Here is a 23,516-nt window from a genome sequence, read left to right as displayed (position 1 = left end):
AGAAAGTTATCATGTTTACTTATTGATCGTCTCTGTTTAAAATGGTGTGTCTCTGAAATGCTAATCTGACTCCATAGTTCTTTGCCAAGGAAAGCAAAACTTCCTGCTAACCTGTTTACCTGGATAAGCCCTCTTAGGCGTGTGTGAGCGTATGTCCCTTGATAGGAATACTGTTGAATATTTGACCTGGAGTTGAAAAATGTTAAACTACCGAGAACTTCTATTAGTATGGACAATCATAAGAGCAACAAAATTGTATTTTTTAAATGTGATCCTAATTTCTCCCATTTTTATCAAGAACTATACATTAAATTTTCTAAATCTTTAATAATGCTTATTTTAATACGTTTTGAGGTCTCACTGAACAATATAATAGCTTCATCCTGGAACAAAAAGTTTATATTTTATTCAAAAGAACACATTCATTTTATAATTTTGACCCTGGCTTCTTTTGTTTAAAACTATTAGAAAAAAATCTACAATGATACATTCTTGTGCTATATCAAATTCCAAACATGCAAATGTCTTTCTGGGAATAAACCCATTTCTCCTTACCTTTGTTGTTTTTTTGTCCATTTGAGCCTTGAAATGTTTGTATAAAAACTGGAGCCAAAAGACCCTGTGAAGAGTAGAGCACAGAATGAGCGTGTAAGACTTTGGCAGGATTGATAGAAGTCGGTAGAGGCTGAGTCTTGGCTACGGTGATAACCATTAGCATTCAGTGAAAAAGAACATCAACCTGCCCCACCTACAGAATGTTCACACATTTTTGGTATACACAACTGGGTGTCTCTGACCTAGACAGGGAGACCTTTACAGAGAGCCTTAGTCCAAAGATTCTTGATCATGCTGATCCTCTTCTGGCTCGTTGGGGGGTTCACCTGAACAGACTTTGTGGGTAAAATGTTTGATAGCAGGTTTTGGGGGGGCACTTGGTTTAAAAGCCATTAAAATAAGAATCTTTATCACAGTATAGGATCAATAGAGATAGTGGTATTTTTGTTTTAAAAAATTAAATGAGATTATAAATTTATACAGTGGTATTTACTTTGAATCTCTTGTGGAGGAAAAGAAAAGTTAACACTATAAAAATTTTGACATTGACAGCAGGATGGGGTTATTTTGAAAGACATCATGAGAATGCACATGTATCTTTATGTTTAATCAGAATTCTTTGACAAAGCAACCCCTCTGTCCTGGTTAATGTTATTTATTGCTGTAATGAAACACCAGGACCAAAAACAAGTTGGGGAAGAAAGTGTTCATTCCACTTACATTTCTACAGGGTAGTCCATCATTGAAGGAAGTCGGGGTAAGAACCAGGAGACAGAAACTGATGCAAAGGCCAAGGAGGGGTGCTGCTTACTGCCTTGATCTCCATGGCTTACTCAGCCTGCTTTCCTAGAGAATCCAATACTGCCAGTGTAGTCCCACTCACATAGGGCTGGGCCCTCTCCAATTAATCACTAATTAAGGAAATACCTTTTAGCCTTGCCTACAGTTGGAACTTATGGAGGCATTTTGTCAACTGAGACTCCCTCCTCTTCAATGACTATAGCTATATCAAGTTGACATAAAACGAGCCAGCACGTTTATATCATAGAGTGTTCATGGGTACCTCTCCTCAGAAAGCAGGAAAAATTTTGTATTGTAACAGGGCTCTGTTAGGTTTTCACTGAAGTGTGGGTCTTGGGATTAAGAAATCCAAGGCCGGAGAGATGGTTTATGGGTAAAGGTGATCCCCACCAAGCCTGTTGTCCTTAGTTCCACATGGTGAAAATAAAGAACTAACACAAGATCGTCTGACTGACACACTTCTGCCTCCCTCTCCTCTCCTCTCCTCTCCTCTCCTCTCCTCTCCTCTCCTCTCCTCTCCTCTCCTCTCCTCTCCTCTCCTCTCCTCTCCTCTCCTCTCCTCTCCTCTCTCTCTCTCTCTCTCTCTCTCTCTCTCTCTCTCTCTCTCTCTCTCTCTCTCTCTCTCTCTGTGTGTGTGTTACACACACACACACAGAGAAATAGATAGATTGATAGTTAGATGGATAAATGACAGGTAGATAGATAAATGATAGATAGATAGATAGATAGATAGATAGATAGATAGATACGAAAAGAAAGAAAGAAAGAAAGAAAGAAAGAAAGAAAGAAAGAAAGAAAGAAAGGAAGGAAGGAAGGAAGGAAGGAAGGAAGGAAGGAAGGAAGGAAGGAAGGAAGGAAGGAAGGAAGGAAGGAAGAAAGAACAAAACACCCATGGGAGGAGTTACAGAGACAAAGTTTGGAGCTGTGAGGAAAGAATGGACCATCTAGAGACTGCCATATCCAGGGATCCACCCCATAATCAGCTTCCAAACACTGACAGCATTGCATACACTAGCAAGATTTTGCTGAAAGGTCCCAGATATAGCTGTCTCTTGTGAGATTATGCCAGGGCCTAACAAACACAGAAGTGGATGCTCACAGTCAGCTATTGGATGGATCACAGGGCTCCCAATGGAGGAGCTAGAGAAAGTACCCAAGGAGCTAAAGGGATCTGCAACCCTATAGGTGGAACAACATTCTGAACTAACCAGTACCCCAGAGCTCTTGACTATAGCTGCATATGTATCAAAAGATGGTCTAGTCAGCCATCACTGGAAAGAGAGGCCCATTGGACACACAAACTTTATATGCCCCAGTACAGGGGAACGCCAGAGCCAAAAAATGGGAATGGGTGGGTAGGGAAGTTGGGGGGAGGGTATGGGGGACTTTTGGGAGAGCATTGGAAATGTAATTGAGGAAAATACATAATAAAAAATATAAAAAAAAGAAAGAAAGGAAGGAAGGAAGGAAGGAAGGAAGGAAGGAAGGAAGGAAGGAAGAAAGAAAGAAAGAAAGAAAGAAAGAAAGAAAGAAAGAAAGAAAGAAAGAAAGAAAGAAAGAAAGAAAGAAAGAATAATTCCTGGGGCTGGAAACACAGCTCAGTGACAAAGCATTGGCCTAGTATGTGAGGCCCTGGGTTCAATCTCTAGCACTACTAAAAGAAAAACGAAAATTAATCCAAAGCCAATTATAGTGGTACATGCCTATAACCCCAACACTAGGGAAGTTGAGGCAAAAGGACTGCCATTTTGAGGCAACCTTGAATTGCATAGGTCTTCCGGCTAGCAAGACCCCTGTCTCAAAATATCAAGCAATTCCAGTAATGTCAAAAATACCGCTGGGTCTGAGATTGAGTTGAGCTATGGCATTGCTGGCCTCACTGAGGTCTTGATGTTACCATTCAGAAAGTTACATATATTTGTCCTCAGCTTGGTCTTCATCAGTGTCTGTCTTTGTCTATGCCTGGTTTCTTGTTCACCAAGAACATTTTAAATTTTGTTTAAAACCTGTGTCTCTCATTTAGTACATTTTACACATATCAGCAGGACTCCGCCTTTATCTGCTCCCATCCCTTATATGCCTCTTGAATGTTATGTTCTTAGCCTTTATTTCCCATTAGATTATCGATACCATGAGTTGTTATCATAGCTAGGTCCTCCATGGATTATCTGTTGATCATGTCTGAACATTGTAAATGAACAAAGTGTATAGTGGCTGCTGCCAGGTAACTGTGGGGCAGAGCTGAGACAGACTGCTACAAGTATTTTCATGCCTAATGCAAGAAACCCGATGTTATCATTTCCTTATTTCTCCAAGGGAAGAAACGCCTTTCTGTCCAACATGTGTTTCTCAGTTTCCTTCTGCCATGGTGTTTCTAGAACACAGAACGATCAGAAGAAAAGTTAAATGGGAAGAAAACATTCTGAGTGTTTGCAGTCCCCAAATACCTTTATTCATTTTCATGTCTGCAGGATAATTTGAGTGGGTATGGATTTCTAGATTGAATGTCACTCATGAACTCACAGCTTCCTTTGTGGGTAACACCATTGTTCTCGCTTTATTTCAAAGTTTTCAAGATCTCCTATTTATCTTTGATGTTTGAGAACTTTCCTGAAGTGTTTGAAAGTATCAGGTTTTTATCCATTTTGACTAGATCTTTAATGGGCTCTTTCAAGTCAAAGAGTGCCCTCTGCTCACACTGTCCTGCTACTTCTTAGGAGATATATCCTTCCATATTTGCTCTCTTTTTCTCTGTGTGAACCTCTAGGACTCTGCTGTTACTCTGTGAAGTTTATCTTCACTTACATTTTTAATGCACATTTTACCTTTTGGAGTTTCTTGATTTTATTTTCCATTCCCTCTGCAATATAATTATAATCATTATATTGTGAATTCCTCAAGAGTTTTATCATTCTAAGTTTGAGACCATAGTACATGACATTGCTTTATGTGTATAAGCAGTGTGCCTATGAGGTAGTCACTTAACACAGTGATCACTGCCTATTTTACTTTGAGTTCCTATGCAAATCAAGTTCAACAACATGGTTAACTGCATTCCTGGGATGCTGATGTGCTTCTCACTCCCAACCAAAGACCCAGGTTGACTCCCGCTTCCTTAGGATCATAGCATTCATAAGATTCTCCCATGAAGAACTTCCAGCATGTGATAATCGTCCAAATGGAAGGTCGGTGTTGAAGTGTTCCCTGAAAGAGGCTAGGATTATCCAGGTCAGGGTATGAGTCAGTGAGAGAGACTGGAACATCTCTTTCTGAGCAGCATTCCCTCCTGTTCAGATATACTCCTCTGGATGGCACCATCCTGGTTTCATTAATTGATTTTTATTTACTTGTGAGGTACTAGAAATTGAGTCTGGGGCCAGGTGATTCTAAATGTTGTACCACTGAATGGCACTTGAAATATTATAGCTATTATTTGTGTGTGTGTGTGTGTGTGTGTGTGTACATATATATATATATGCACATATATGCAGCATGATGTGGAGGAAGCTTATATGCCATGGCACATGTGTAGAGATCAGAGAGTTATATTGTGGTTTCAAGAATCCAACTCATTGTCATTAGATTCCTGAGGCAAGCACTTTACCCACTGAGCCATCTCATTAGGCCCAGCTCTTGACTTTTAAATTTGGTTTCCACTCAGCTATTCAAAATAAATCAGTCTTAAAAGTAGACATGAATACCAACAAGACTGGTTTGAAGAAATAGCTTCCCTTCTCTCCTATACTTTTTGTGATGAAAAAGATGGTGGTGGTGATTTCTATTCTCTTGAGTTCTACCACTGTGACTAGCACAATTGTAAGCAGCCTTGGGGAATCCAATAACTTAGTGCTATTATTTATCAGATTAGGAAATTGAAACAGAAAGTTTGAGGGAGTTTCTCAAAACCATTAGTCAGGAAGTCATAGAACCAGAATTCTAAAGAATTATTTATTTTATGTATATGAGTACACTGTAACTGTCTTCAGACATACCAGAGGAGGACATCAAATACCATCACAGATGGTTGTGAGTCACCATGTGGTTCCTGGAATTGAACTCAGGACCTCTGGGAGAACAGTCACTGATCTTAACTGCTGAGAAATCTTTCCAGTCAGAACCCGAACTCTAATTCCATTTAATTAATTAAAATATAATTACATCAGCTGGGCGATGGTGCCTCATGGCTTTAATTCCAGGACTCAGGAGACCAGAGACAGGTGGATCTTTGTGAGTTTGAAGCCAGCCTAGTCTACAGAGCAAGTTCCAGGACAGTCAAAGCTACACAGAGAAAACTATCTAGAAAAAAATTCCCCTCTGCCTTCCTCCAGCTCTTCCCTTTTATCCTTCTTCCCTCCTGCTCAAATTCATGGCCTCTTTTTCTTTAGTTGTTATTGTTTCATATATATGAATATATGCCTAAATATGTAAATACAACATGCTGAGTTCATTTATTGTTGCTTGTCTGTATTAGATTGTAGGACAGATCACTTGGTACTGGATAACCAATTGGGGGATAATCCCTGGGGATCTCTAATTCTCCTCTCTCCCCAGTCATTGTTTGCCTATAATTCTTTATCTCGGGATGAGACCCAGTAAGATTGATGTTTTATTCAATAGTATGCCTATTGATAGTATCATTGTTTAAGTCTTCTTTAGGCTATTTTATGGTTGAGGTACCACGAGTGTAATTCATTGTCATTTCTAGGATAAAATGACACAATATCCCAGCAGACTTCCTGGTCCTCTGGCTCTTACAGTGTTTCTGTCCTCCTCTTTTGAGCTCTTCCCCGAGGGTTGTGACAGTTGGGTTGTACTTGTATCAGCTGGGACCTGGCCACAATTTTGATCCATTGTGAGTTTTTGTAATGTAAAGAGTGGTTTCTTTGATGAAGGATGAGAACTATATTTATTTGTAAGCATAAAGATTTAGAATGCAGATAGGAACTAATTCCATCAGTTTTATCTCCTGATCTTCTACAGTTGACCTCTATGCTAAAGCACCTGTCTATAAAGAGCAAGCATCTGCTCATTGAAGGAATGAATAAGGCTAGCCAAACTTAGAAACTGTTCAGTCTGGTCCCTGAGAAAGAAAAACTTTTGGTGACATTCTACAACTCAACACAAGCTCTTTTGAGGCATCATCTCTACCCGAGGCTGAGGAAGGAGCAGTGCAACTCAGGGGTAGCCTGGGAGACAGAAAAATAGAGAAGAAAGGAGATAGGCTTCTGCACTGAGCCACTGTTCATTATCTAGCATTGCTCTTTATTAAGCAAATACAAGACATGGGAAAGGAGGCAAACAAGATTCAGAATGCTTAAGCATGTCACAATCTGTGAATGCTATCTTAACATGGAAAATGCTGTTGTACACATGAGCATCACCATCCTAATGCCTGTATTCATGCTCAAAGAATCTCTCTCTCCTCTGTCTCTCTGTCTCTCTCTGTCTCTCTCTCTGTCTCTGTCTCTGTCTCTCTCTCTTTCTTCATATGAGTCAAGCAAGTTTTTTCCCATCAGGCATGACCTAATGGGCCAAATTCAAGCCTGTAGGCCTCAAATCACTCAACTCTAATTCGGTTCTGACACAAGACTCCCTCTGTGGCCTTGAGCAAGACAATTATCCTTCCTGACTGAGTCTAGTCAGCCATTAAAGAATAATAAGACGTGGTTTCTGGGAAGAAGATTGCTGTGGGTTAATGACTTAGTTAATGTGTGTCTGGTGTTTTCAAGAGTCAGTGCCCCACATAAGTAATCAAAGTCAAGAACAATGAGGTCTCTGTTTATCTGCAAATGCGGAAGAAGGTAAAAATTTCTCACAAGTATTATGCATGTATCCATGCCAGAAAAGATCCATTATGATCCCTGGCTCATAAGCCTTATACTGTTATTTATGGCAAAGAGGTAACCTCACATGCTCTTGTCTACTAGAGGACCTACTGACTTTAATTGCTTGTGGAAGCCTGAGGCCTAATGTTGTCCACCTTGGTAAATCACAAATATTAGAAATCAGAGGACAAATGTCTCTATTTTCTTTAGTAACATATACATTTATTCTGAATTCTACCGATGATGGTGATGATGTTAAACCCTGGCACAGTGGATGAGCAGAAAAGGTAGTCCTTGTTTTCAGGAGGCAGCCCCTCATACTGGTGTACCGTTGTATTGTGTCTTCTGATAACATGTGAGTAATAATGACAGGAAGCAGTTATCCAATGGAAAGACCTGTCCGATGTCTAGTGTTTTCTAGAAGTGACATAATTGTAGTGAGCATGCCCTTTTCTTTCTGATTGCCTTTGCAATCAGAGATCAGTTTCATCCAATATTTGAGGAAAGCTGATATCAAAGAGGACTGTTTTTAACTCAACAAAGCAATGGTAACTGATACTCCAGCCCACTCAGTTCATAGTTTTGGCTCATCACCAATGCCAGGCAGTCCAGATTCATGCATCCAGCACCTGTATAGACCAATAAATTTCTCCCCATGCTATTAAAATGTGCGTGCCTTTCTCTGGATGGTTATATTACGGAAGAAAATTCAACCTTTTGAATGTTTCTTTCCAGTTACTTCAAGCCAACTTTTCTCTAACTAAATATAGCATGAAATATGACTGTGTGAATATTTAAAATAACTCTTAAATCTGGAGTTCTCTTTATTTTTCTTTAACCAGCCATACATATGCTTCTAGGACCTGTGAAAAGCAAGGGTGGGCTTGTACAGATATATATTTTCCTCATATTTTATTTGCTTCCTGGATTCTGTTAGTGTTTACTGTAGGAGTTTGGAAATCACTTCTGGGATTAAGTTAATGTGGGATTGTCTTTGTTTAATGTATACTAGTCTGTTAAGCATACAGAGACTCATGAGTGTATTACCTTAACAATTAATCTCACCCTTTAGACGTAATACAGAAAAAGCCAGAGTTACTTCTTTTCGCCTTTTAAGTCAGTGCTTCCATCTGTCCAGTACATCCTAAGTGAAAACGACAAAACCTGCTAGATTGTCTCCAGGTTGCCCCTCAAATCTTCTCTTCTTTCCCAAGGAGTCGAATTGATCTTAGATATATACAGTCTCTTGTGCTATGTGCCTCATTAGCTCTCTGGTTTCGCTTGCTTATTTCAAGTCCAGAAAGAATGGGCATTGATCAAGCAATGACTGTTAAAAAAAAAAAAACAAAAAAACAAAAAAAAAACCTTCTCTCTTCGTTACTCCCAGGGGACTAAATGAATGTTTCTCACTTCAAAAAACTGAAAAGGAAATATGAATTTTTGTTATTGTTTTACTAGAGTTTTGAACAAAAGGAACAAACTATCTACAAAATTTAAAATTCACTCTTTTCTAAAATTTGTATTAGGCTCAGCATTTAAAAATAATGGCTGTTCTTCCAAGGGTTCTGGGTTCAGTTCCCAGTAGGGCTCATAACCATCTGTAGCTCTAGTTCCAGTGGATCTGAAGCCTTTCTCTGGCCTCCACAAGCACCAGGAACGCAAGTATACACATGCAGCTAAAACACCTATCCACATAAAATAAATTACATTTTTTAATTAAAAGTTTATAGTGTTCACAAACCTCAAAGCATGGGTTCGTTATGCTGTGATTTTTTTCCTCTATAAGACCATTAAGATATTGAATAGAAACACAAATGAGATGTTTTCCCAATTCTAATAAAATATTTTATTACCCAAGCCACATTTTCATCCTGATTTCTTGTACTGATTCAACTCTGCATGAATGCTGTATTAATTCAGTGTTAAGATTTTGATTCTAATAAATCACTTTACTTTTGAAATACTTTTATTTAGATTCATCGAAGCAGCCACAACATGCACAGTTCAAAAATGATCAGAATTAATATAGATGAGAGGGCAGAAACGATATTTTCATTATATGTATATAAAGATTCTTCTAAGCAAAGAAATCACATCCTTCTAACACCATGTGTTTTCTATGTTCGTGAAAGCACATGTATCTAGCTTGGTGACTTGAGAGCAGACAACTGTGCCCCAGCCTGTCTGTCTGCCCATCCCCCTTTCTATTGCTCCACAAGGCTCCTCTTAGCTCATTGCCAGGTGTGGGCAGGGAAGTGTCTGGGAATGTAAATGGGTGGAGAAAGCAAAAGCCTTGTTCTTAATGATGCTGACCCACCAGGTTAACCATTACGGTTTCATGAGTTAATAATCGCTACTCTTAAGTTTGTCCAGAGATCCACCTCTGTGGTTCTCTAACCCCCGCCCTGACCCCCACTTTTTAATGAGAAGGCAAATGGAGCTTCAAATGAGTTCATTTTTCGTGTTTCCAAAATGTAAAATTATATTAGCAAAATGAATTATAAGGAATTATAAGTGAATAATGACTCTCTTCTTACATAGAGAAAAATTGGTTAAATGTATCTGTTAGGAAGACATATTTTTGAATTTTATATTTATTGATAATTCATATTACAAACATAGTAACCAAGTTGGATTTTAAAGGTAGTGAATACCTGAGATATTCAAACTACAAAAGATGCTTATAATTGACTAACAGCTTATATATATTATGAATATGTAATATATAGGTATATGGCCCTTGATATATTTGTTATGTGGAGATATACTTAACATTTTTTCATTTTAATATATGCTGGATACACATTTGCTAGACTTTTTTCAAGCTATATTTAATGATAGTTGTTTTTTTAAAAATATGATCCCCATAAGGCCTTTAGCCATTCAAGAACAAACGCACAACTGAACATTTAGTTTATGTCTGCTTTTGTGCTGAGTTGTGGAAGCTTTAAAAAAAAAAAAAAAAAAAAAAGTAAAACAGGAGCTGAAGAGATGGCTCAGTGGTTAAGAGCACTGAGTGCTCTTCCAGAGGTCCTGAGTTCAATTCCCATCAACCATATGGTGGCTCAGAAACTTCGGTGATGGGATCTGATGCCCTCTTCTGGTGTATCTGAAGATAACTACAGTGTACTCATATACATAAAATAAATAAATTTTTTTTAGAAAAGTTAAACATTTTCCCTTGAGTATTGCTTTTGATCCTTTTCTACTTTCTGGGCCAACATATCTAGGAAAAGCAACTTAAGCATGTGAGTTTCTTTCTAGTGTATTTGATGAGCAACAGTCTACTGTGGTAAGAAAAACATGGCTGCACAGGCAGCTCTTAGCTGTGGTGGTGGGACCTGTCCATCTGGATTCACAACATGGACACACCTCCTAAAAGCTCCACCTTGCGCCCAATCAGAGCGACCATGAGGCTGTACATGAGCCTGTGGGGATCACATTCAAGCCATGCAATGCCTGAATAGCTGTGCTCTCTGGATATTGAAATAAAACTTTGCAAGAATTTTATGTACAAAATAATGAATGTACAAGAGAAGTAGAGAGGGCTATTAACCCCCAAGTAACTGAAATCTCCCAAGTAGGAAAAGAATGGAAGCATCATCAAAGACCACACCGAATTTAGGAAATAGCAAAGTGGGCCAGGGTGGCAGAAACAAGAGAAGAAGAAATGGCATGAGAAATAGCAGAGAAGGAATGAGTTTTTTTCTGAAATGATTCCAAGAGAAAACTGTGCTGAACATTGCGACTGTGAATATTTACTGGCTCCCTTCTGAGCATCATGTCCCCTTCTAGGCTCTAAGATACAGGCCAGGGCAAATGGAGCCTGGTGTCCTACCGGGGATAGCCAGAGAGTGAATTCGTTTTCTCATTGTTGTGATCCAATGCCTGGCAAGAAGCAACTTAAGAGAGGAAAGATTTGTTTGGATTGATAGTTTAGGAAGAGTATAGTCCACCATTCCAGGAGAGTCATGTGGACACAGTGGGTTATGGCCACATTCAGTCTTTTCTCCTCTTTATTCAACTGAGGGCCAGCCCCCTGCATGATACTACCCACATTCAAGATTAATCTTTACTCCTCGCTTAAACTTTTTCTGGATACAGTCTCATAGACATCCCCAGAGGTATGTCTCCATGGTAACTCTACATCCAGTTAAGTTGGTCATGAAAATTAACCAACATCACACTGATCAAGGACAAAAACCAAATTAGAAAAATGATAGAGGAACCAACCACCTAGAGGGATAGAAAGTACAGGAAAGAGTCGTAAGTTACTAAGACTCTGAGGTGTTCCCACATACAAGAGTCATAGCAGAGGTAGACTTAAATATTAAGCCTCATGTACACCAACCTGGGAATTTTCTTTTAAAAGCCAGGCCAGTTATTCTAGATATTCTAACAGATGCATCCATACGCCTAGGTTGTTGCAAATGAATACTCCACAGAAAGATTTTCTTTGAGAAAATTCTAGTTATGTGCATTATATGTTTCTGTGTATCTGTCACCCACATGTGGTGCCCATGGAAGCCAGAAGTGGGAGTCAGATAGATCCCCTGGCACTGGAGCTACAGGTGGGTGGCTGTGAGATGCATCACATGGTTGTTAGGAACAGAACCTAGGTCCTCTAAAAGAAGAGTGTTTATTCTTAACTGCTAAGCCATCTTTACAGCCCCCTCACCAACCATTTTTTTTAAACTAAAAGGATGTGAGTCGTGTTTTCTGGCCTATGATATTTAATGTCCTGTTTAATGAAATTTCAAATCATTCTTAACTGAATTACCATCACAATTAAAATTCCCCCACCGTTTTTCAAAGTATGGCTTCAGGCATCAACAAAGAAAGGCTCATTTATTGTTCTAGATACCCTTTCTACACCTGGAGACCCAGGAATGGGGAGCTGGTAAGAATCACTGGCCTTTCTTCTAATCTCCTTGTGATTCCATAATTGCACTGTATAATTATTTTCTATCATTTGTTACTGTTTGTTTACCTCAGCCTGTTTCTCATGGTCATTTTCCAATTTTGAATTAGAACTTGTTTTTAAGGTGAGGACTGATTTGCTAATTCCAGTTCAAGCACAATACAATGCCATCCTTTTTTATGATGAGACCTCTATTTACATTTTAGTGAGACGTGAAGAGGCATCTTGAATATTTAAAGATGCTACCCTAGGAAAATCTCTGTTCTATTTATGCCCTACTTAGGACAGTTATTTTGCAAAGGTTTTTGAATAGCTATAACCAGAAGAATCATCAACAAATCATAATGGAAATTGTACATAATAGAGAATGAATGTCTTCCCAGAGGACCAAAGCTAAAACCACTGAATTTCTTTAAAATACCACAAATACTTTTGTAATGCCTGGTTGTTCTGGTAGGAAAGCAGGCAAATTCCTCTGAGGCAAACACAAGAAAGCTCCAATGTGAGGAAATAAGCAGAATGCAGAACTGTATTTGCTTCCTGGTAGTGGCTCTGCCAAGCCTTGTGGTCCAGGAAATGTCAATAGGTACACTGGGAGGGTAGGAAGTGTCTGCTGAGGCATTACAGGAGCAGTGACACTGTCAGAGGAAGCCTGCCCTGCAGATGTAGACTGAAAAAAAACTGTTGGTTTAGCCTGAACTGTGAGACGTGTAAGAGAATGGAATATATGGAGAATTGCCAACCTCCTGCTTTTATTCACATGGTTTGTTGGTTAATCTTGATGTCAGTATGATGGTTTAGTATCCCCATGGAAACAGAGCTCTGTGTATCTCTTGAGGGTGTTTCCATAGAGGTTTAATTAGAGAAGGAAGATCCTCCCTGGCTGTGGGTGGCATCTTTTCCAGGGTCTGTGGTCCCACACTGAATAAAAAAGGAAGGCAAAGGCTAGGGAGGTGATTCAGTAGGTAAAGTGTGGATTATGATACCAGGATTTCATAAAAAGCAAGGCATGGTGGTTCATGCTTGCCATCCCAAGGCTGGGGTGGCAGAGATAGATAGATTCTCAGGACTCATTGGCTGCCCAGTTTAAAGTAATCCACAAACCCCATGTCCCAGTAAGAGACCGAGCTCAAAAGCCAAGGCTCTTAAGGTGTGTCACTTGAGGTTCCCCTCTGGCATTTATACGGACATGCATGAATGCACCCGAACATGCATATGAAGATGCACACAAATAAAAAAGAACTGAAAAGAAGAAAACAAGGTGAGCAGCAGCATCCATCTCTCTCTGTTCTCTGACTGTGGCTGCAGTGTGACCAGTCTCTGTCTGCTGTGACCCCCAGACATGGTGGGCTGTACAAACTCTAGAACAAAATAAAAGCTTTCCCCATTGAATTGCACCTTATCAACTATTTTGTCACAATAATGAAAAAGTAGTCACTGCATGCTCCCACAGGGACTAAAGCTGAGTTATTGACGGGTCAATGGATAAAAACCAAAAGCCAAATGCAAAAATGCTGACTGATTTACTCCCAATTGGCAGTGTCCAAAGCTGCTTAGAAGCAGAAAATATAAATCATCTTTGAAAGAATTTGCTTTATGTGGCATCTAAAAATTCCCACAGATGGAAGCCCAAAGACATGTGACATACTAAATATTTGGTAAGCACATAAGACAATCAGTTACCATGTGCAGGTGCTGAAAAGGAGAAAACCCTGCTTCATCACTCGGAATACACTGTTGATATTGGAGCATACGAGGTATACACTGCAGGGACAGATCCTATACATCCTAGCGACACTGATTTGTGTTTTGTGGATGTTTATTTCTAACATTTAAAAACTATAATTGAAGACTAAAACCCGAAACTTAATGAATTCTGAGCCACACCAAATATAATACGAAAACTGTGACTTCTTAAAGAATTGCTATTGCTATTGTTGTGATAGAACATGAAGCCTATCTTTAACAGATCTTTCTGTGTGTATAACATGAGACTTATCCTGACTGTTGTATTTTATAAACAAGAAAGAAAGAGCCAGGATATATTTGGTAGAGGCACATTATGGTGAGGGGGAAGGGGGTACCTCTGCAGGCCCATGCTGAAGCGTCCCTTTCCCCTGAGGTACCAGCCATAGGATGGATGCAGTATGAAATAGAGTTCTATTTAGGGCATGGGGAGGAGAGTTGGGGGAGCAGAGGCTGAGAAAGGCAGAAAGAGGGAGAGAGAATAGAGGAGAAGAAGGGAGAGGGGGAGAGAGTAGATTAGGCCAGGAACACAAGGAAAGAGAGAGGGTAGGGGAATGGGTAGAGAAGGGTCAAAGAGGGTAAGAGAGTAAGAGATTGAGGAGAGAGCAAATAGCCCCTTTTACAGTGAGTTGGGCATTCCTGGCTATTGCCAGGTAACTGTGGGGTGGAGCCCAGAATGAATGCTAATACTGACCACATCTTTCTACGAATGATGAAGGTTGTTGGCCATAGGACAAAGCTGTACAGAATCTCAGATTTCTTCACCTGTGTATCTGAAAGGTTTTGACCATTATTTAACTATTAATCATTTCCCCCTCCATTCAAGCCAATGTGACTAGAATCATTTGAAAGATTTCTTTATTTTATTTCATGTGTAAATGTATTTGCCTCAGTGTATGTATGTATACCATGTGCATGTCTTATGCCCACAGAGGCCAGACCCTTGAACTGCAATTGCAGACAGTTTGAGCCCATACCTAGGTGACACCAGCCAAGCCCAGCCCTCTACAAGAACAGCAAGTGCTCTTAACTACTGACACATCTCTCCTGTCCCAAGTTTAACTATTTTAGACATTTCATATAAGTGGAATGATAGAATGTTTGCTTTTCATAACTGGCTTGTTTGATTTACCCCAGTTTCTTCAAAGATGACTTATATTATTACACATGATAGGTACTGTTGCATGAGACTTTGATTTGCATGTTTTTAATGATTAGCAACATTAAGCATCATTTCACATATCTTCTGGCTATTTGCTTACTTTCTTTGGAGTTGTACCTACTGAAGTTCTTAATGACTTTTTGGTCACATCAACAGATTTTTGGTATGGGTTATTGATTGTAGAAGTTCTCTATAATTTTAAAGTTAACTCCTTATTAAATACATAGTTTATGGGTTACTTCTTATTGCTGTTAAACAAACACCTTAAGGAAGTATGTTACATGACCCTAACCCCTATCCCCTTACCTCTAACCTTAACCCCTAACCTCTAACCCCTAATCCCTAGCCCCTAGCCCCTAATCTCTAACCCCTAATCCCTAACCTCTGACCCCTAGACCTTAACTCTTAACCTCTAATCGCTAAACCCTTAACCCCTGATCCATGATCCCTGATCCCTGATCCCTAACCCCTAACTCTGACCCTAACCTGAGCCCTAACCCAAACTCTAACCATTATTTTGGCTCACAGCTTGACAGGCTAGTCTGTCACAGGGGTAGGAGAGGAAAGGCAGATGCATAGTGACATTGTATCTACACTCTGGAGAGGGCGTCTGAGGAGATGAATATTCATACTCCTCAAACTTTACACTTTTTATTCAGTCTAGGCCCAGCCTATATATAGAATTGTGATGCTCACATTCAGAGTGGGTATCTGAACCTCTTTAATCCTTTCTGAGAAGGCTCTCACAGACATGCCTAGGGTAATTGTAAATCCTGTCATGAGATTAACCATAGCAGGTCCACCATTTGCCAACTTGACACACTAACATTACTTTTGGATCACCCAGTTCCTTAGAATCCATCATAAAATGCAAAATACATTCATTCCAAATTCCAAATTCCTTCCTAAAGCAGCCCCAGAAGTGTTCAAAAGTCTAAAGTCTCTTCTGAGACGTAAGGCAAGTTCTTCAATGTAGTAAAATCAAGGAATTTTATGTATTTTGTATTAAAACTTAGAAAACAAAGTCTCAGGTCAAGTTCATAGCAAGGAGCAGACACCAAATTACTCTTTAGACTGAGTTTTGTTGGGAGAGAAATGATCATAATCATGGTGAACTGTAATTGGACCCTAAAGTGGGAGATAGGTACCATGTGTAACCTGACCCATTGGCTGAAGAGAGAGATAGACCCATGAGTTCCTGGAAAAGCAGATGAGATATAGCATCACGGCCATGGGCAGCCATAGCAGGACCTTGAAGGGAGCTAGTGCCTCCCCTTTAAACCCCACATAATATAGTCTGGTGTAGCCTACCTGCCAGTAGTCACAAAAGAGGAAGGCACTGGAGCTATAGTTCAAAGTTGATTTAGCAAAAAATCAGCAGGTAGAGGAGACTAAGTCTTCCTTCTAGTCCCAAGTGCTCTGTCAGAGTGTGTGCCTGTCAATTGTTTGTCCTAAGGGATAGACTATCTGGGAGTGTGGTTTGATTTGTGGGAGAGAAAATGAGGCAGCTAGAGGGTCTGTGATCTAGCACTTCCAATACACGATGGCACAGACTAAACATGTCCACTTCTATAGGGAAGAATGGAATATAGCAATTGCACCAAAACAAGATCTAAACCTAGTAGAGCAAACAGCAATTCTTATGGCTCCGTGTCCAGCATCTGGGGTTCCTAAGGGAATCATGTGAGCTCTCGTGGCCATGGCCACCATCACCCTTCAGCTGTGTCATTCACAGCACATGTGACCTCTTACATGAGCCATCTGCTTTCCTCAGCTAAAGTCTATGATAGTCCTGCCAACTCCAACATTCTGGGAACTCAAATACAATTTAGCCTTTACCGTTTGAAGGTTATGAAATGGTTTCTCAGGACTCCTTGTAAGGAATACATTGCCTGCTCTCAGTAGCTTTCTGGAACCTTGGTGCAAGACTGTACAACTCCTTCATTGTTGCATCTTTACTGCGACAAAACCAGTACGATGTGGATATTGCTGCTAAAATCTGTATCTGGAAAGATAGGAAGATGATTGCAGCAGTTCCTGTGTGCCTGAGGCTGGCCCGAGAGAAACACTTCTCTAGATGACCGGTTTAGAGCAGGGAACCTATGTGATGATATTATCAGTGATGGCCTCTCCTTTTAAAATTAATTTGCATTTTTCCAAGTTAGAGTCTTCAATAAATGGACTTGTGCCTTCTAGGAATGTTTCTTCCTGAACCAGTGCCCAGTACAAGGCTTCTCTGTAGTCACAGTAGTCTCTAACAATTATAGCTACTTTAAACTTGCACCCTTTTCAAAATAAATAAATAAATAAAAACTACAGATTTCTCTATCTTTCTGATCTGCTTGCCAATTTTCTTGTGTGTGTGTGTGTGTGTGTGTGTGTGTGTGTGTGTGTGTGTGTGTGTGTGTGCATGCATATACACATGTAAAAGAACCAGAGTTTGGCACAGGACACACTAAGACCAAGTTTTCAGCACAAAGGAGATTTATTTGCTGCAGAGAGACAAAGGGCAGGGAATGAGAGACAAAGACAGAAGAGAAAGAAGGGACAGGGGTAAAGGAACAGGGAGAGGGAGGTGGGGTATTTGTCCTGGAAGGGGGCAAAGGACTGCCTCTGGATAGACAGAAGACAGATGTGGCGCATAGGAAAATGTTTATGAAGGGAAAACCCCGTGTTAGGGTGAGGTGTTTAATTTTAATTGGGCACATTAACTAGGTGAGCCAAAAGCAGCTTTTGACTTCGAGACTTGAATACTTTGATAGCTGGACCTTGGTAGTCAGCCTCGGGAGGAGGAAGTGTTTGGAGGCTAGCTTCAAGAATGTAATCTAACAGTTTCGCAAGGAGGAGAAAGATAAAGGGCAAAACCTGTCAGCATCACGTGTGCCTTGCTCTGGTCTGCTAGTGTCCTTCAGCAGGAAGTTGTTCATGTGAAGGCCATTGTCCTTCCTTGGGAAACACTTCCCTTGTTTTCTGAAACAGATCTGGGGCCCACCAAGTAGACTTAGCTGGGTAGCCAGCTGGCTATTGAGATTTCTATCTACACAGTGCTGGGATCACAGGCACATGCCAACATGCCCAATTTTTTACATAGGTTTTGGGAGCCAAACTCAAGCCCTTGCTGTACCAACTGAGCTTTCTGCCCAGCCCCAGCTTCTTCAGACTTGATTCTCTCTCCCTCCCTCCCTCTTATCCTTCCTGACCTCATACTCTGAGATCAGGGTAATGGTAGGTAGCAAAACTGGACTTTTAATGGTACTGATCCTAGATTAGAGTTGATCCCGAGTACTACCATTAGTAATGTATGGTGATGCTGGGGGATCAACTTTCAACCTCTTGAGACTAAGTTACATCTTCAGCACAAAATTTTATTCTTTGTAATGCCATTTTAAACGGGAGTATTTTTTTCTATTTTCCCTTTGAAGATCTATTCGAGTTCTTTAAATCTCCTCTGAGACTGAACCATTCCATCCTACAAGGAAGCTCCTTGAGCAGGAAGGTAAACAACTCAAGAGAGCTTCAGGAAGTCCCTGAAATTAACCAGATTCACCAGGAAGCTCCCTGCCAGAGTAAACAGTAAAAGCTGACAGTCTCTCTCAAACAGAAGGAAACTGAATGGCAAAGAAGTATCTCAGAGAAGAGACACCAAAAAGACTCTTAGACCAAACAGACGCCAAAGACTCTGAGCTACCTGGAATAGGTTTAGACTAGAGTCATTCCTTAACTCGTTGAACTGCCTGCAGGCTGTGCACTGTGCTCCAAGTTCTCAGCTTTTGTGAGTTGTCACCCATGCTGGAGTGTACCTGGTGATACAGCTCTCTGAGTCTTTTCTGCACTTGTAAGTAACTACTCACAAATACTCCTGTAAGTTACCCCAATAAAACACATCGATTCACCAAGTTGGACTTTGGTGGTATCTGTACTTTGTTCTGTTGTGGGTTACCTATCGGGGGGTCAGTAGATATATGTGTTGTGTCTCCCTAGGAAAAGTTTTGTTCCACTGAGAGGTCTGACTAAAACTTACTCCATTTTATAACTAGGCCTAGGTTTCAGTTTTCCAAAGAAGCAGGCAAGACTTCTCAGGAAAAACATAGACAATGGGCCAATAATGAGCAAAGCCTTGACATGTAGCTGAGGAAAATAACCAAGCACTGAGACAGTTCCTGAAATTTCTCTAAGGACTGACTAAAAATGGTAAAGCTAATATAGCAACCAATCAGAAATGTACTAAGATAACTGCTGCTTAACTAGCCAATCATATTAAAAATTACTTAACCACCCGTAAAAATTCCCCTCGGGGAATTCATCTCAGGGGGTCACCATTTTCTATGAATGGTTGACGCCCACATGCTGATTGTTTCTGCAAAATAAACACTCTTTGCTCTTGCCTACTATTTGAGTCTAGGGTCTTCCTTCAGCGACTCTTGGACCCTTACACCACAACTATTGGTATATAGATGCGCCATTGATTTTATATTAGTTTTATAGTTTTATGTCCTGAATTCTAACAGATTTTGCTGGGGTCTTTAGAAGTAAATCATACATACATATATACATATATGTCTGCATGTATATATACATATATATGGTTGCAGGATATGTAGATATATAAAAATGTAAGTATATGATCACAGTATCAGCAAATGGAGATGATTTTGTTCATTCTGATCTACATGTTATATGTATTTATTATTGATTAGCTTGTGCTAAGATTTCTGTTACTATGTTGAACAAAACTTCTTCTTTTTTTGGTTTTTTGGTTTTTTGGTTTTTTGGTTTTTTGGTTTTTCGAGACAAGAGTTTCTCTGTGTACCCGTGGCTGTCCTAGAACTCACTCCGTTGACCAGGATTTCGAACTCAGAAATCTGCCTGCCTCTGCCTCTCAAGTGCTGGGATTAAAGGCATACACCTCCACCACCCGGTTGAACAGAACTTCTGAGAGGTGGATCTTGCCTTTTTCTGTTCTTAGAGGAGGTTTTTTCAGCTTCTCACCATGTTATGTAAAAGCTTGTAACTTATTATTCTGCTGAGGTAATTTACTTCCAGAGTGTGCAGAGGGTTTTGATTTCATCAAGTGCTTTTTCTGCTTCTACAACAATAATCACCCATTGCTGCTTGTGTTGAATTTGTGTTATCATTCTATCCATAGGTTGAATCATAGTGATTGATTTTCTTATTGTCTGCTATCCTTGAAATCCAGAAAAAGAATCTCATGTGGACGTTGTACACAATTCTTTAATGCTGCTGAATTTAGTTTGCTCCTGTTTGTTGAAAAGTTTGACATCTATGCTTCTGAGGAAAACTGGTATCTATCAGCTTCTCCTCCTCCTCCCCTCCTCCTCCTCCTCCTCCTCTTCCTCTTCGTTTTCCTCTCTGTAGTATCTTCATCTTGGATTTAAATATGGGTAATGCTAACTTTGTAAAGTGAGTTTGGAATTATTCCTCCTCTTCAGTTTCTTAGAAGAATTTGTGGGCTGGCGAGATGGCTCCGAGGGTAAGAGCACTGACTGCTCTTCTGAAGGTCCTGAATTCAAATCCCAGCAACCACCCATAAGGAGATCTGACAATTACAGTGTACTTATGTATAATAATAAATCTTTGGGCCGGTGCAAGCAGGGACTGAGCAAGTGGGGTCAACTGGAGTGAGCAGAGGTTCTAAAAATTCAATTCTCAACAACCACATGAAGGCTCACAACCATCTGTACAGCTACAGTGTACATAAAATAAATAAATCTTTAAAAAAGAAGTATTCATAAGAATTGTTTAAAAAAGAATAATTTGTGTAGTTAGTGGTGACTCTTTAAACGTTCAATACAGTTCACCATGAAGCTACTCTGTCTCGATGATTTATCAGGAATGTGAATCACCGATTCCACATTCCAAATATGTATAAACATTCCCACAGTTTCATCTCTGCATCATTACCTGGAAGGTTGTCTGCTTCTGCATTTATCCATTCCTTTTAGGCTATCTAGATTTGTTGGCATATAATTGTTGGTTTTTTATTTCTATATATAATAATTTTTCTTTTATTGAAAATAAATTATTTTCTCATATAATATATCCTAATTAAAATTTCTCCTCCCTCTCCTCAAGGCTTCCAGTTCCTCCTCACATTTCCTCTCCTCTAGATCCACTCTCTGTCTCTCATTAGGAAACAATAGACTTCTAAGAGATATACTCCTTCCACCTCCTCTTCCATGGGATTCCCTGAACTCTGAGAGGAGGGATTTGATGGAGACCTCTCATTTAGACTATCTCCACATAATGTCTGGCTGTGGGTCTCTGCACATCTACTGTCAGAGAAAGCCTCTCTGATGATAACTAGACAAGGAATTGGTTTATAAGAATAGCAGAATATCATTAGGAATTGTTTTATTGAACTTTGAAGACTCATAGTATTTGGTTTTACCCTAGAACTTGAGACTATCATGTCCCTGGTTCTTGGTTACCTAAGCAGTGTCAGGTATGGGTTCCTTCTTGTGGACCTTAAGTCAAATCAAAGATTGGGTGGCTACTTTCACAAGTTCTGTTGCCACCATTACTCTAGCTTGTAGGAAAAAACAGATTGTGGTCAAAGGTGTTTAGCTGGGTCGGTGTCCATGTTTCTCTTTTTGTAGCCTGAAAAGTACCTTCCAGGCCAAAGGGATTAGCACATGTGGGTATGTAGGCTCCTTGTAGGCACTGGCTCAACTTCTCCATGTTCAATAACTTGTGTGTATCTTGTCCTCGGCAATAGAACCCCCTTGTCAATTTGTGGAGATCAACCTTTTGTTTTAGTATCAGCCTGAAGGTTTTTTTTGGAAACAGCTCAATTGAATGCAACCCAGTCCATCCACTGGAAGTCCTGCCCGGCAACAAGAGATGGCTAGTTGAGACTTCAAATCCTCCTTTGCTGCCTGTGCCCTGGATCACTTGCTGCCTACTTTTCCAAATGGCTCAGACTCCAGGAGCAGTTGAGAAGCTGCAGCAATCTGGTTTGAATGCTGCCTCATGCTCATTTAATAATCTATAGGGGGCACCCTTTCTACCCTCCACCTGTGTCCCACTGGTCACGAACATCTCTTCCAATCAGAGGTCTCAATTGGCTGGCATTGTCTGTGTCAGCAGTCCTTGGTCTCTCAGGCAGTCTTCAATCAGGTCCTCCTGCAGGAGTTGCCTTTGAGGTTGTGTGACCCAGTTTATGCAGAGGCAGCTACCACCGTTCCTCCTGTAACCCATTACTAGGCATCCTCATTAGGATCTGCTTCATACATTCCAAGAGTTTTTTCACAAGACCCCAAGATATACACTCCCCAATTCTAGCTCTTTCTGCACTCTCTCTCCCCCATCACTTCTTCCTCCCCTACCTGATCCCTTCTATCCCTGTTCCTACCCATACACTTTATTCTATTTCCATGCATCCCCCAAGACACTTCCAATTTACCTAACCTCTCTGGATCTACAGATTGTAACTTGGTTATCATTTACTTAATGGTTAATATCCAGTTACAAGTGAATATATACCATATTTGTCTTTCTGGGTCTATGCTACCCTGCTCAAGATAATTTTTATAGTTAGTTACATCCATTTGCCTGGAAACTTAATGGTGTCATTTTTTAAAACATCGGTGTATTACTCCAGTGTGTAAGTGTACCACATTGTCTTTATCCATTTCTCTGTTGAGGAACATATAAGTTGTTTCCAATTTCTGAGTATTATGCATAAAGCCACAAAGAACATGGTTAAACAAGTGTCCTTGTGGTGGGAAGGAGCATCCTTTGCATATATGCCCAAGAGTGGTATAGCTGGATCTTGAAGTAGATTGATTCCCAACTATCCTAGGAAATGCTAGGATACTAACATTTCAATACTAACTATACAAATTTCTACTCCTACTAGCAATGAGGATTATTATCCTTGCTCCATGTTATCACCAACATGAGCTGTCACTTCTGTTATTGTGTTAGTGTTCAGACAGGTATAAGATGGATTTTTTTTTTTTTGCATTTTATTTTATTTATTTATTTATTTATTTATTTATTTTAATTAGATATTTTCTTCATTTACATTTCAAATGTTATCCCCTTTCCTAATTTCCTCTCCAAAAGTCTCCTATACCCTCCCCACCCCCACCCCCCCCCCCGCCCTGCTCCCCAACCCACTCACTCCTGGCTTTCTTACTTTTATAGGACAATAGTAATCCATTGGTCTTAGGAACCAAAAACCTTGGTGGAAATCCAAATAAAAGTAATCAATATTTTCACAACCTCAATCTTATTAATCTTCATTCTACTTCTATCCCCGATCTTTATTTCAATATCGAACCTAACCAAATATATTAATTTTCCACTATATACCACAACATCAATTAAATTTTCATGCAGACCATTTGGGCTGTACTGCTGTTTAACTCCACTCAACCTGTGAATTTTCTGCTTGTTTGTGTTCATTATTGAACCTACTGATATTATCCATCTTTTATCCTTACTCATTTTTTTCAGATTTTGGAAAAATAACTTTTATTTG

The 23,516-nt window shown here is 39.9% G+C and overlaps 1 protein-coding gene across 10 annotated transcripts in view; it reads left to right on the top strand.

The window, feature by feature from the left end:
- The window catches only part of Kiaa1217 (KIAA1217 ortholog), a 470,681-nt gene that overhangs the window by 862 nt on the left and 446,303 nt on the right, over nt 1–23,516 (top strand). The gene's annotated exons all lie outside the window — the stretch shown is intronic.

Source organism: Mus caroli, unplaced genomic scaffold, assembly GCF_978045245.1.
Source record: "Mus caroli unplaced genomic scaffold, Mus_caroli_1 scaffold_2, whole genome shotgun sequence".
NCBI classification, from domain to species: Eukaryota; Metazoa; Chordata; class Mammalia; order Rodentia; family Muridae; genus Mus; species Mus caroli.
The sequence above is the reverse complement of the archived record's forward strand: the minus strand, read 5'-3'. Positions and strand labels throughout refer to the sequence as shown.